Source organism: Tamandua tetradactyla, chromosome 5, assembly GCF_023851605.1.
Source record: "Tamandua tetradactyla isolate mTamTet1 chromosome 5, mTamTet1.pri, whole genome shotgun sequence".
NCBI lineage: Eukaryota > Metazoa > Chordata > Mammalia > Pilosa > Myrmecophagidae > Tamandua > Tamandua tetradactyla.
This window is the reverse complement of record NC_135331.1, coordinates 159,511,408-159,526,482: the sequence shown is the minus strand read 5'-3', so window position 1 is coordinate 159,526,482 and position 15,075 is coordinate 159,511,408. Positions and strand designations below refer to the sequence as shown.

The 15,075-nt window shown below is 36.2% G+C and overlaps 1 protein-coding gene and 1 pseudogene across 18 annotated transcripts in view; both read right to left on the bottom strand.

The window, feature by feature from the left end:
* GRIK2 (glutamate ionotropic receptor kainate type subunit 2) overlaps positions 1-15,075 on the bottom strand; it is a 1,225,242-nt gene that overhangs the window by 287,730 nt on the left and 922,437 nt on the right. The gene's annotated exons all lie outside the window — the stretch shown is intronic.
* Positions 174-15,075, bottom strand: part of LOC143682423 (uncharacterized) — an 89,074-nt pseudogene continuing 74,172 nt past the window's right edge.

Here is a 15,075-nt window from a genome sequence, read left to right as displayed (position 1 = left end):
AGCGAACTGTGCTCACTGAACAAATAAATACTGACCAGAAAAATCAAAGGCAATATCTTTGAGGATGTCACAATTAGGAGTCAAGGAATCAGGAAGAACCAGACTAGGAAACTTAGCTGGAAGAGGTAGAAGGACAACTGAGAAAGTTCTGGTAAACACCAGAAATAATACTTTCAAGTCTTGGTGGTCAAAATATCAATTTCAGATAAAGGGTGGAAAGCAGGAGAGAGGGATTTCCCACTCCCAGAAAGTCTGTGAGTTCTCCATATTCTATGTTTTCTCTTTTGATGTCCAGTAAGATTTGTGCTCACTCTGAAAGCTTTTCCATACTCCTCACATTCATAAGGTTTTTCCCCAGTATGAACTCTTTTTTTGTCAGATTAGAGCTGAACACTGATGGAAAGATGTGCCATACTCATTGCAGGGATATAGCTTCTTGTGTATTCTTTAGTGTTGCCTCAGGACTGAATTCGGATGAAAGCCCTTTTCACACACTTCACATTTCTAAGGTTTCTCTCCAGGGTGGGCTCTTTGATGGTTGGTCAAGTTTGACTTCCCACTGAAAGCTTTGCCACACTCCAGTGTGAATTCTTTGATGAATGGTAAGGCAGCACCGATCCTGGAAAGTTTACCCACATTCCCTGCATTGACAGGGCGTCTTCCCAGTACGTTCTTGTTCATGAGCCCTGTATTTGCAGTTAGGATGAAAGGCTTTCGCACATTCTTCACCCTTGTAAAGCTTCTTTTCAGTGTGGATTCACCTATGGTTGGTGAGCTTTGCTTTGCTATTAAAGGCTCTTTCACAATAAGGACACCTATAGTTTTTCTTCGAGTGTGGATTCTTTTGTGTTTGCTTAGGTCTGAGCTATGACTGAAGGCCCACCCACACACTTTGCACTCATAAGGTTGTTCACCAGTGTGGATTCTTGTATATTTGGTGAGGTCTGAGCTCCTGCTGAAGGCCCTTTCATACTCCTCACATTCATAAGGTCTCTCCCAGTGAGGATTCTGCCATGGATAGCATGGGAATGTCTAAATTGGAAGGCTTTACCACAGTTATTCTATTCATAAGGCTTCTTCCAAATGCAGATGATCTGATGCATACTGAGACAGGGCCTGGTTTTGAAGACCTTTCCACAGCCACCGCATGAGGCTTCTCCCACTACGGTTATTTTTATGTCGGCAAAGAGCTGACTTACCATTGAAGGCCTTTCTACGCTGGGCACAGTTATAGGGTTTCTCCCCTGTGTGGTTTACCTGATGCATATAAAGCTGATTTCTGGTTTCGAATGCTTTTCCACATTCATTACACACACAAAATGTTTCTCACCAGAGTAAGTTCACTCATGGAGAATTAGGTCTGAATGCCAAAAAAAATGAAGTTTTCGTACATTCGGGGAGTTTCTATTCTGTAGGAACTCTACTATATGGAACACATTTTGAGCTTGGACTGAAGTTTTTTCTAAGTACCTTCTGCTTTTATTTTCTTTATCCTTTCTTGATAGTCACATCTTCAGATCCTCTTTTCTCTTTTCTCAGTTTCTCCCTTGTGGGTATTTCCCATTGATTCTCTGGTTTGACATCCTGTAGACGAACTTCTCCAACCTCAGGATCCTGGGAAATAACATTTAGGAGACTTTTACATTTCACCCAGGAGGACACTCCATTTTCAAAAACTTCTTGTTCTGAATTTGCCTTCTCATTCTCAGACCATATTTTGTCAGTTGACACTTAGAGAAAATAAAAATGTCAAATGTTCTGAAGAAATAAATGAGATAGGAAAGGGAAAGCAACATAAAGGTATTTGAAGAGTAAGTGATTTTTCCAAGCTTGAAAAATTGCTAAAACTATGATCAAGTATCAGTACGGTTGAAATAAGGAAAATACTAGATATTTCAAATTCAGTGTAGTGGCTTGGAATTACATGCCCCAGAAAAACTTGTCCTTAATCTTAATCTATTCCTGTGCATATGATTAAACAGGACCTTATGATGAGGTTACTTCAATTAAGGTGTGGACCAGTGAATCAGGATGAGTCTTAACCCTATCATTGGAGGCCTTATATAGAGAAGGCCACAGAGGGAGAAGTCATGGGAACAGCCAGAAGCTGGAAGACAATAGAACCCAGAAAAGAAAGGAAAAGATGCCGCTATGTCCATCACCATGTGGCAGAAAAGCAAATAAGTCTGGCCAGACAGCCAGGAGATATCCTGGGAGGAAGCAACCCTTCTATCCTCTGAAACTATGAGCCAATAAACTCCTGTTATTGAGGAAAAAAAGAAAGAAAGAAAGAAAGAAAAGATGGGGTCAGGGAAAAGATCAAACCAGAATTTCAACAGTTTTATAAAGTTTATGTTTTATGCACCTTCTGAGCTTTTTAACACCTCCTTTCAGACTAAAAGAATATCCTAGTCTGTTTATGGAATAAATGTAAAATAATTTTCATAAACTTGAGTCCTTAGATATTATTTCATCTTAAAATTGATTTAAGTGAAGATGAGTAATCTGACTCTGATTAAATCATGCAACATTTGTGGTGGGCTCTGTTGTTTTACCTCCTTTGCCCTGCTTCTTTTGGCCTCAGAAATGTATTCCACTTGGGTTAATTCCATGACCCAATCTCCTAGCCCAAGGCATAGAAATGTGTTCTAAGCCTAGCCAGTCTTTATTTCAGACATGGTCAAATGATGTTCATTGGCTCATCATTCAAACTGTTTTGGTGGAACCATTTGCAAAGAGCACTTTTTTTTTTCCTTCTGAGGCTCTGTATTAGTGGATTGTAAATGATGTAATACCTCTGTACCTCTGTGTGAGAAGAAAGTCAATCCAGACAAAATAAGAGGTAAATGATTGAAAAGGACCATCCATCCATCATTCAGAACTTCCTTAGTGCATCTGGACCTAACTGTGTTTGAAGACAATTTATCCAGAACTTTGTAAGTTAGAGACTAATTTAAATTCTTTCTGCTTTTATCTAATTTTAATGGAAGTTTAGAAAACGAGTTGAAAGAACTTGAATAATCTATCTTTAAGTGTCATATTCCTCAGCATAAAATAAGATTATTATTTCTCCTAACTCCACAGAGATATGAGATATGCATTAAAAAAATGAGAAGATGTATGCAAAAGAAAGGCCATAAATAATTATGCTGATAAGGTATTAGAAAATATAATATGTATGTTAAGTAAGTTCACTAAATACATCATGACTGTTTCTTTTTTTTTTATTAATTAAAAAAAGAATTAACAAAACAATTAGAAATCATTCCAATCTACATGTACAATCAGTAATTCTTAATAACATCACATAGTTGCATATTCATCATTTCTTAGTACATTTGCATCGATTTAGAAAAAGAAATAAAAAGACAACAGAATAAGAATTAAAACAATAATAGAAAGAAAAAAAACAAAAAAAACAAAAACAAAAAACCTATACCTCACATGCAGCTTCATTCTGTGTTTTAACATAATTGCATTACAATTGGGTAGTATTGTGCTGTCCATTTCTGAGTTTTTATATCCAGTCCCGTTGTACAGTCTGTATCCCTTCAGCTCCAATTATCCCTTCTCTTTTTTTTTTTTTTAATTAACGGAAAAAAAGAAATTAACCCAACATTTAGAGATCATACCATTCGTCATATGCAATCATTAATTCTTAACATCATCACATAGATGCATGATCATCATTTCTTAGTACATTTGCATTGGTTTAGAAGAACTAGCAACATAACCGAAAAAGATATAGAATGTTAATATAGAGAAAAAAATAAAAGTAATAATAGTAAAATCAAAACAAAACAAAACATAACAAAAACCTATAGCTCAGATGCAGCTTCATTCAGTGTTTTAACATGACTACTTTACAATTAGGTATTATTGTGCTGTCCATTTTTGAGTTTTTGTATCTAGTCCTGTTGCACAGTCTGTATCCCTTCAGCTTCAATTACCCATTGTCTTACCCTGTTTCTAACTCCTGCTGAACTCTGTTACCAATGACATATTTCAAGTTTATTCTCGAATGTCCGTTCACATCAGTGGGACCATACAGTATTTGTCCTTTAGTTTTTGGCTGGATTCACTCAGCATAATATTCTCTAGGTCCATCCATGTTATTACATGGTTCATAAGTTTATCTTGTCTTAAAGCTGCATAATATTCCATCGTATGTATATACCACAGTTTGTTTAGCCACTCTTCTGTTGATGGAGATTTTGGCTGTTTCCATCTCTTTGCAATTGTAAATAATGCTGCTATAAACATTGGTGTGCAAATGTCTGTTTGTGTCTTTGCCCTTAAGTCCTTTGAGTAGATACCTAGCAATGGTATTGCTGGCTCATATGGCAATTCTATATTCAGCTTTCTGAGGAACCGCCAAACTGCCTTCCACAGTGCTTGCACCATTTGACATTCCCACCAACAGTGGATAAGTGTGCCTCTTTCTCCACATCCTCTCCAGCACTTGTCATTTTCTGTTTTGTTGATAATGGCCATTCTGGTGGGTGTGAGATGATATCTCATTGTGGTTTTGATTTGCATTTCTCTAATGGCCAGGGACATTGAGCATCTCTTCATGTGCCTCTTGGCCATCCGTATTTCCTCTTCTGAGAGGTGTCTGTTCAAGTCTTTTTCCCATTTTGTAATTGGGTTGGCTGTCTTTTTGTTGTTGAGATGAACAATCTCTTTATAAATTCTGGATACTAGACCTTTATCTGATATATCATTTCCAAATATTGTCTCCCATTGTGAAGGCTGTCTTTCTACTTTCTTGATGAAGTTCTTTGATGCACAAAAGTGTTTAATTTTGAGGAGTTCCCATTTATTTATTTCCTTCTTCAGTGCTCTTGCTTTAGGTTTAAGGTCCATAAAACCGCCTCCAGTTGTAAGATCCATAAGATACTCCCAACATTTTCCTCTAACTGTTTTATGGTCTTAGACCTAATGTTTAGATCTTTGATCCATTTTGAGTTAACTTTTGTATAGGGTGTGAGAGATGGGTCTTCTTTCATTCTTTTGCATATGGATATCCAGTTCTCTAGGCACCATTTATTGAAGAGACTGCTCTGTCCCAGGTGAGTTGGCTTGACTGCCTTATCAAAGATCAAATGTCCATAGATGAGAGGGTCTATATCTGAGCACTCCATTCGATTCCATTGGTCGATATATCTATCTTTATGCCAATACCATGCTGTTTTGACCACTGTGGCTTCATAATATGCCTTAAAGTCAGGCAGCGCGAGACCTCCAGCTTCGTTTTTTTTTCCTCAAGATGTTTTTAGCAATTCGGGGCACCCTGCCCTTCCAGATAAATTTGCTTATTGGTTTTTCTATTTCTGAAAAATAAGTTGTTGGGATTTTGATTGGTATTGCATTGAATCTGTAAATCAATTTAGGTAGGATTGACATCTTAACTATATTTAGTCTTCCAATCCATGAACACGGTATGCCCTTCCATCTATTTAGGTCTTCTGTGATTTCTTTTAACAGTTTTTTGTAGTTTTCTTTATATAGGTTTTTTGTCTCTTTGGTTAAATTTATTCCTAGGTATTTTATTCTTTTAGTTGCGATTGTAAATGGGATTTGTTTCTTGATTTCCGCCTCAGCTTGCTCATTACTAGTGTATAGAAAAGCTACAGATTTTTGAATGTTGATCTTGTAGCCTGCTACTTTGCTGTACTCATTTATTAGCTCTAGTAATTTTGTTGTGGATTTTTCTGGGTTTTCTACATATAGTATCATATCGTCTGCAAACAGTGATAGTTTTACTTCTTCCTTTCCTATTTTGATGCCTTGTATTTCTTTTTCTTGCCTAATTGCTCTGGCTAGAACTTCCAACACAATGTTGAATAATAGTGGTGATAGTGGACATCCTTGTCTTGTTCCTGATCTTAGGGGGAAAGTTTTCAATTTTTCCCCATTGAGGATGATATTAGCTGTGGGTTTTTCATATATTCCCTCTATCATTTTAAGGAAGTTCCCTTGTATTCCTATCTTTTGAAGTGTTTTCAGCAGGAACGGATGTTGAATCTTGTCAAATGCCTTCTCTGCATCAATTGAGATGATCATGTGATTTTTCTGCTTTGATTTGTTGATATGGTGTATTACATTAATTGATTTTCTTATGTTGAACCATCCTTGCATACCTGGGATGAATCCTACTTGGTCATGATGTATAATTCTTTTAATGTGTTGTTGAATACGATTTGCTAGAATTTTATTGAGGATTTTTGCATCTGTATTCATTAGAGAGATTGGTCTGTAGTTTTCTTTTTTTGTAATATCTTTGCCTGGTTTTGGTATGAGGGTGATGTTGGCTTCATAGAATGAATTAGGTAGTTTTCCCTCCACTTCGATTTTTTTGAAGAGTTTGAAGAGAATTGGTACTAATTCTTTCTGGAACGTTTGGTAGAATTCACATGTGAAGCCATCTGGTCCTGGACTTTTCTTTTTAGGAAGCTTTTGAATGACTAATTCAATTTCTTTACTTGTGATTGGTTTGTTGAGGTCATCTATGTCTTCTTGAGTCAAAGTTGGTTGTTCATGTCTTTCCAGGAACCCGTCCATTTCCTCTAAATTGTTGTATTTATTAGCGTAAAGTTGTTCATAGTATCCTGTTATTACCTCCTTTATTTCTGTGAGGTCAGTAGTTATGTCTCCTCTTCCATTTCTGATCTTATTTATTTGCATCCTCTCTCTTCTTCTTTTTGTCAATCTTGATAAGGGCCCATCAATCTTATTGATTTTCTCATAGAACCAACTTCTGGTCTTATTGATTTTCTCTACTGTTTTCATATTTTCAATTTCATTTATTTCTGCTCTGATCTTTGTTATTTCTTTCCTTTTGCTTGCTTTGGGATTAGTTTGCTGTTCTTTCTCCAGTTCTTCCAATTGAACAGTTAATTCCTGCATTTTTGCCTTTTCTTCTTTTCTGATATAGGCATTTAGGGCAATAAATTTCCCTCTTAGCACTGCCTTTGCTGCATCCCATAAGTTTTGATATGTTGTGTTTTCATTTTCATTTGCCTCGAGGTATTTACTAATTTCTCTTGCAATTTCTTCTTTGACCCACTCGTTGTTTAAGAGTGTGTTGTTGAGACTCCACGTATTTGTGAATTTTCTGGCATTCCGCCTATTATTGATTTCCAACTTCATTCCTTTATGATCCTAGAAAGTGTTGTGTATGGTTTCAATCTTTTTAAATTTGTTAAGACTTGCTTTGTGACCCAGCATATGGTCTATCTTTGAGAATGATCCATGAGCACTTGAGAAAAAGGTGTATCCTGCTGTTGTGGGATGTAATGTCCTATAAATGTCTGTTAAGTCTAGCTCATTTATAGTAATATTCAGATTCTCTATTTCTTTATTGATCCTCTGTCTAGATGTTCTGTCCATTGATGAGAGTGGGGAATTGAAGTCTCCAACTATTATGGTATTTGTGTCTATTTCCCTTTTCAGTGTTTGCAGTGTATTCCTCACATATTTTGGGGCATTCTGGTTCGGTGCATAAATATTTATGATTGTTATGTCTTCTTGTTTAATTGTTCCTTTTATTAGTATATAGTGTCCTTCTTTGTCTCTTTTAACTGTTTTACATTTGAAGTCTAACTTGTTGGATATTAGTATAGCCACTCCTGCTATTTTCTGGTTGTTATTTGCATGAAATATCTTTTCCCAACCTTTCACTTTCAACCTATGTTTATCTTTGGGTCTAAGATGTGTTTCCTGTAGACAGCATATAGAAGGATCCTGTTTTTTAATCCATTCTGCCAATCTATGTCTTTTGATTGGGGAATTCAGTCCATTAACATTTAGTGTTATTACTGTTTGGATAATATTTTCCTCTGCCATTTTGCCTTTTGTATTATATATATCATATCTGACTTTCCTTCTTTCTACACTCTTCTCCATACCTCTCTCTTCTGTCTTTTTGGTTCTGACTCTAGTGCTCCCTTTAGTATTTCTTGCAGAGCTGGTCTCTTGGTCACAAATTCTCTCAGTGACTTTTTGTCTGAGAATGTTTTAATTTCTCCCTCATTTTTGAAGGACAATTTTGCTGGATATAGGAGTCTTGGTTGGCAGTTTTTCTCTTTTAGTAATTTAAATATATCATCCCACTGTCTTCTAGCCTCCATGGTTTCTGCTGAGAAATCTACACATAGTCTTATTAGGTTTCCCTTGTATGTGATGGATTGTTTTTCTCTTGCTGCTTTCAAGATCCTCTCTTTCTCTTTGACCTCTGACATTCTAACTAGTAAGTGTCTTGGAGAACGCCTATTTGGGTCTAATCTCTTTGGGGTGCGCTGCACTTCTTGGATCTGTAATTTTAGGTCTTTCATAAGAGTTGGGAAATTTTCAGTGAAAATTTCTTCCATTAGTTTTTCTCCTCCTTTTCCCTTCTCTTCTCCTTCTGGGACACCCACAACACGTATATTTGTGCGGTTCATATTGTCCTTGAGTTCCCTGATACCCTGTTCAAATTTTTCCATTCTTTTCCCGATAGTTTCTGTTTCTTTTTGGAATTCAGATGTTCCATCCTCCAAATCACTAATTCTATCTTCTGTCTCTTTGAATCTATCATTGTAGGTATCCATTGTTTTTCCTATCTTTTCTACTTTGTCCTTCACTTCCATAAGTTCTGTGATTTGCTTTTTCAGTTTTTCTATTTCTTCTTTATGTTCAGCCCATGTCTTCTTCATGTCCTCCCTCAATTTATCGATTTCGTTTCTGAAGAGGTTTTCCATTTCTGTTCGTATATTTAGCATTAGTTGTCTCAGCTCCTGTATCTCATTTGAACTATTGGTTTGTTCCTTTGACTGGGCCATATTTTCAATTATTTGAGCGTGATCCGTTATCTTCTGTTGGCGTCTGCGCATTTAGACAGATTTCCCTGGGTATTGGATCCAAAAGTTTGGAAGATTTTTCTGTGAAATCTCTGGGTTCTGTTTTTCTTATCCTGCCCAGTAGGTGGCGCTCGTGGCACACGTTTGTCTGCGGGTCCCACCAGTAAAAGGTGCTGTGGGACCTTAAACTTTGGAAAACTCTCGCCGTCCTGGGGGTTCGCTAGCTGAAGCGGCTTGAGCCGGCCCACGGTCCGAACGCAGGGAGGGTTGCTGGTCACCACAGCCAGGGAAAGAGCCCGTCCGAATTTCCTAGTCGGCCCTGGGCAACAAGCGTGGCGGGAGGGCGCCAGCGGCAGCGGCGCACCCGAGAGAGTGCACGTTCCCCGGGAGTCACGGGTTTGGAAGGGGCCTCCCCCACCCGTCACCGTTCTCCGCGGCCTGGGGGTTTCCGATCCAATTCTCTCAGTTGGTCCGGGGGCTGCGCGTGGTGTGGGCGCCAGCCGCCTTGGTTTCAGGGGACCGCCTCTCCAATTCTCCCAGCCGGCCCGGGAAGGGGGAAGGGAGTAACTCCGGCCGCTTGCCACCCCGCCCGGTAAGGCCCACGCGCCTCGGCGATCTCACCCGGGCTGCTTCTCTCAGCCAGCCAGCCGTTCCAGGGTGGGGTACGCTGTCTTTTTTATCTCTGTTGTGGCTTTGGGCGCTTTCTGTATCGTTTCTACTCCCCTAGTAGGTGTCCTGGAGAAGAAACTAAGATCCGCGCGTCTTACTAAGCCGCCATCTTCCTCATGACTGTTTCTTAATTATTGTTTTAGGACTATTAATTCTTTGTAGGAACACCTTCAATACTACAGGAAAATTTTAAGGAATTATTAGGAGAGCCTTATAATATTATAAATTGGATATGTTTTAAAAAGCACAAAATGGGTCAAATGTGAGATGGCAGAAGAGTTCACATTCTGCCTGCCAAAATCCGCTGATCAAAGTGCTGTTTGCATCAACACTACCATTCTTACTGCAAATTATATAGCTTCAGGACAGCCAGAATGTGAAATGAAGTACAAAATTTTAATACACTGCTGTGAACATCATTAAGAAAGAAATCATGAAGGACTCCAAAACCAGTTGCAAACTAACACTCTACAACACTGTTTTAGCCTGTAGGTTAATAGATTGATATCAAAATTGGAAGTGACTAATTAAACTGTTAACTCTTGACATTTATACTTTTGAGTTTTATACTTGATGAAACAAATTGTAACTCTCAAACCAGAACATAAAAATTTGCATTGCAACAAAAAATTTATTTTGTACAAAATCCTATACCATTCAGAAAATTAATTGAAAGTATGCAAAGAGCAGGAGGTAAGGAGATGCCTCTTTGTTCAGGAGAAAAAACTAGTTTGATAAACTCTACTTGCTAGAATTGACAACTGAACCACTGCATCCAAAGAAAGGATGGTAATGTATGGCAGGGGCTCAGAGGAAAGCAGGAGGTTTAGCAACTCCACAAAGAATTTAGCCACTAGGGGACGTTTAGAAATGTCTTAAAAGTCATAATAAGAATGATCATCAGAAGTAACAAAATGAAAATTTAGGGAATGGAGAAGTAGCAAAGACAGACTGTAAATTGAAAAAATATTTTGTTAGTTAAAACAAAGAAATCCCATAAATTTATCATAAAAAGAAATCCCAATTAATAGATACTCAGAATTTCTTTCATCTTTATCCTTGAACTTTAACTAGTGAGATTGGCAGTCCTATGGAAGAGAGTCCTATAAAGCATGCAAATGGATAGAAAACACTTAATTCTTATGACAGTAGAGTAGTCCAATGAATTTCCAGTTCCAATGAAGTTCCAGCCAGGCTGGGACTAGGAACTGACTTCTGTGTTTCCAGGGCTTATTGCAGCAGAGGACATTTCTTCTCCCCCTTGCATTTCTGATTCTGAACTCCTCCATTCTTCTCTACCAAATTCCATACCCTCTAGCATCTTCTCTTTCTTCTCTCATGTCTTAATTTTGGCTACGTAATGGATATCCACACACTTGCATTTCAGAAAGGAAAATTACCACTAACATACAATCATTCTGTGTTAAATGCTGAGCAAAATTCAGCACACTTTCTACACAGGCGTTTGCACTTAATTTGTTACCAAGGGATCCAGTAAAAAAGTGCCACACACATCCATCATGCAAAACAGAAGAACAGAATTTTTACTTGTATTACTTTACACTTTGATATTGGCTGAATCACAAGGACTAAGCTTGTACAAAACTTTAAAAGAGTGAAGTTAATCATAGATATATTAAAACAAACAAAAAAAGAGAATAGCAAACATATCACTTATAACTTTCATCTAAAAGGCCATTTTTGAATTATATGCCCTGGAAGATAATCTGCCTTTTTTGAACCAGAAAGAAAGTAAATATTTCATAAAAAATTATTTGGGCAAAAGAATACTCCTTAACACCCGTCATGTTGAACTGTGAGAAGTACTTTACAAGCATTATTTAATTTAATTTTCTGTGACAATTTAATGATACAAACTACAAATAGTTATTTTGAGATTTTTAAAAAAAAGGTTCAAATCACGCAATAAAAGTTCACCTGGCATTTGAATTCAGGCCTAGCAAACATCAAAGATTTTGCTTATTTTCTGCTAAACCTTGATACTTTATGATAATAAAATTATCACTGGCTTTTTATAGGACAGCTTGAATAAGATGAATTGATACTGTCTTAGTGATTAGCTCTACTCATATTAAGGTACTACAATGTGCCCAATGAAAGAAAAATCATTGTAAAGACTGTTTCATCCTATGTCATTTTTTGATGGCATAAGCTCACTTTTCTGGTCCAGACGTGAGAGAATCAGTAAGATTTCAAAGTGAGAGAAATCATAATTTCCTCACCAGATACAGATGAATAATAAAGTTCTAGCACCCATTGCTTTTGTAAGGAAAAAAAAAGTCATTATGCCCTACAGAATAATCTGAAAATTATGAATCAAACACAAAATGGGACGCTATAAATTCACTTAGGGAACTTACCCCATAGAAACAAAAGGATAAGTACACATATGCAAAAATGTGCACACCAGTGTGGTTTATATTTTTAAAAAATGAAGCAGCCTAAATGTTTATCAACACGTTTAAGTCGGGTGCACGGGTGGTTCAGTGGTAGAGTGGTCGCCTTTCATGAAGGAGACCTGGATTGATTCCCAGACCATGCACCCGAAAACAAAAACAAACAAACAAAACATCTAAGTTAATTATGTTATACTTATTAAGTGAACATTATAACCCTATTAAAATATTATGTAGAGCTATATCTATCCACACATACTGAATGTTAAAAATTATGCTTTATATCACAAAATGAAACCCTATTAAAATAGAAAGGAATTATACACTGTAGAATATTTTACAATTTACCAGACCTGTTATGTACTTCCTTAGAGGTTGTTATTCTCAAAGCAAAGATTATTGTTTTTTTGTTTTTATTTTTTAATCAAAAGTAGGATATGCTACGATTTGCTTTTCACCAAAACATTTTTAAAATGTACCCTACTAAGTTAGTGTTAATAGAACTAACTCATTGTTTTTAACTGAAGAAATTTCAATATATGAATATTTTTAAGATTTTCATTATTTAGGTATAAAATAGAATGTTAATTTAAATAAATTTGTACTGTCTATCTTCATAAACACACACACACCACAGAAAAGAGAAACAGTGAATTCAAAAACGAGACAATTTAAATAAGCCTGGATGAGGAGCAGAAAGGAAAAGGTATAAAAAATGAAAATAACCTAAGAGGCCTCAGAAACACCATCAAGCAAGAGGAAAAAAGAGAGAAAGGGGCAGAAGGAAAATTCAAAGAAATAATGACAGGAAAATTCCCCAACTTAAGTATAGACATGGATTGTGGCTCTAAGAAGCCTAGAGAATGCCAAACAGGACAAACCTGAAGAAAAATATGCCCTTTCACACTCAGATAAAATTGTTGCTTGCAAAGTACAAGGAGAGAATTCTGAAAGCTGAGATAGAAAAGTAAAGTGTTATGTATAAAGGAATATCTACTTAAGTAAGTGCTGATTTCACTTCAGAAACTCTGGGAGCAAGAAGGAAGTGGGTTGAAATACTTAAAGTGCTGAATGACAAAAATTGCCTGGCAAGGATTTTTATATATGGTGAGACTATCTTTAAAAACTGAGGAAAAGATTAAGACATTCTCAGATAAACAAAAACTGAGGGACATCAACACTACTAGACCTGCCTATAAGCAATGGTAAAAGGAGTTCTCCAGACTGAAAGGAAAGGACACTAGATGATGGTTCAAAGCAGCATAAAGAAATAGACTTTAGGTAAAGTTAACCATTTGGGTAACTATAGATGCCTATACTACTGTATTTTTTGGTATGTAACTCCACTTTTTACTCCTTGCAGATGTTAAAATGCAAATCTATGAAAAGAAATGTTAAATCTATGATTTTGACATACAATGTACAAAGGTATGATTTGTAACAAGTACAAAAAAGGTGGGTGGATAGAGGATACAGGAACACTGTATGTGTATACTACTGAAATCAAATTGACAAAAGTCAAATATGATTGATACATATTTAGGATGTTAAATATTTACCCCATGGTAACCACAAGCAAAATGTATGAAAAATATATCCAGATAGAAATGAGAAGGGACTCAGGGTACAACACAAAAAAATCAAATAAATATTAAAGTAGGCATTAAGGGAAGAATGGCGGAGCAAAAAAAGATATAAGATTTACAAAGATTAAATAGCAAAATACATAAGAAATACCTATATTATCAGTAGTGGCTTTAAATGTAAATGGATTAATCTGCCCAGTCAAAAGACGTATATTGGCAGAATGGATTAAAAGAAAAACATTACTCATCCACATGCTCTTTATGAGAGACTGATCTTAAATTGAAAGATATCAGTAGGTTGAAAGTGAAAAATGGAAAAATATATACCATGCAAGTAGTAAAAAAGCTCGAATAGCTATGATAATATCAGATAAAAAAGACTTTAAGGGGTGGGCCATGGTGGCTCAGCAGGCAGAGTTCTCGCCTGCCATGCTGGAGACCCAGGTTCAATTCCCAGTACCTGCCCATGCAAAAAAAAGACCTTAAGTAAAAAATTCTTATGAAGGACAAATATGGTCATTATATACTGGTAAAGAAGTCACTTCAACAAGAAACCGTAACAATGATAAATATATCAACCCCTAACAGCAGAACCCAACGATATATTAAGTAACTCCTGACATATTGAAAGTGAGAAATAGACATTTCTACATTTACACTATGATACTTTAATGGAGAGCTTTCAACAAGGGATAGCACATCTCAAGAGTAGGTCAAGAAGGAAATACATGATCTGAATGACACCATAAAAAAACTAGACCTAACAAACACATAGAACACTTAACTCAACAACAACAGAATATACATTCTCCTCAAATGCACATGGATCATTCTCCAGAATAGGACATATCTTGAGCCACAAAACAAGTCTCAATATAATTCAAAAGTACTGAAATCATACAAAATATCCTCTTCAATCAAAATGGAATGAAGTTAGAAATCAATAAATAGAGGAGAAGTGGAAAATTCACAAATATGTGGAAATTAAACAATATACCCTTAAACAATCAATGGATTAAAGATAAAATTACAAGGGAAATTAGGAAATATTTTGTGGTAAATGAAAATGAAAATGCAACATACCCAAATTTATGGGGTGTAGCAACAGCAGTACCAAAAGGGAAATTTATGGCTCTAAATGCTTATAATAAAAAAGAAATATTTCAAGTCAGAGACCTAAATTCAGGACAGGAAGAACTAGAAAAAGGAGCACAAACAAAACCCAAAGCAAGGAGAAGGAAGGAAATAGCAAAGATAAGAGTGAAGAAAAATGAAATAAAGAATAAAAAAAACTATAGGAAAATTCAACAAAATCAAAAGTTGGTTCTTAAGACACATCAATAAATTTGACAAAAATTTGGTTAGGATGATTTTTTTAAAAAAAAGAGAGGACACAACTAAAATCAGAAATGAAAAAAGGGATTTTACTAAAACCATGGGCAGGAAAAAACAGTTTGTATAAATATTGTAACAGCTGACTACAAGGAATTTACTTATCATTGTAATTTATGTTACTAGAGAGATTTATAACATTACTATAACTAAATGCTGGTCTCTTATTTA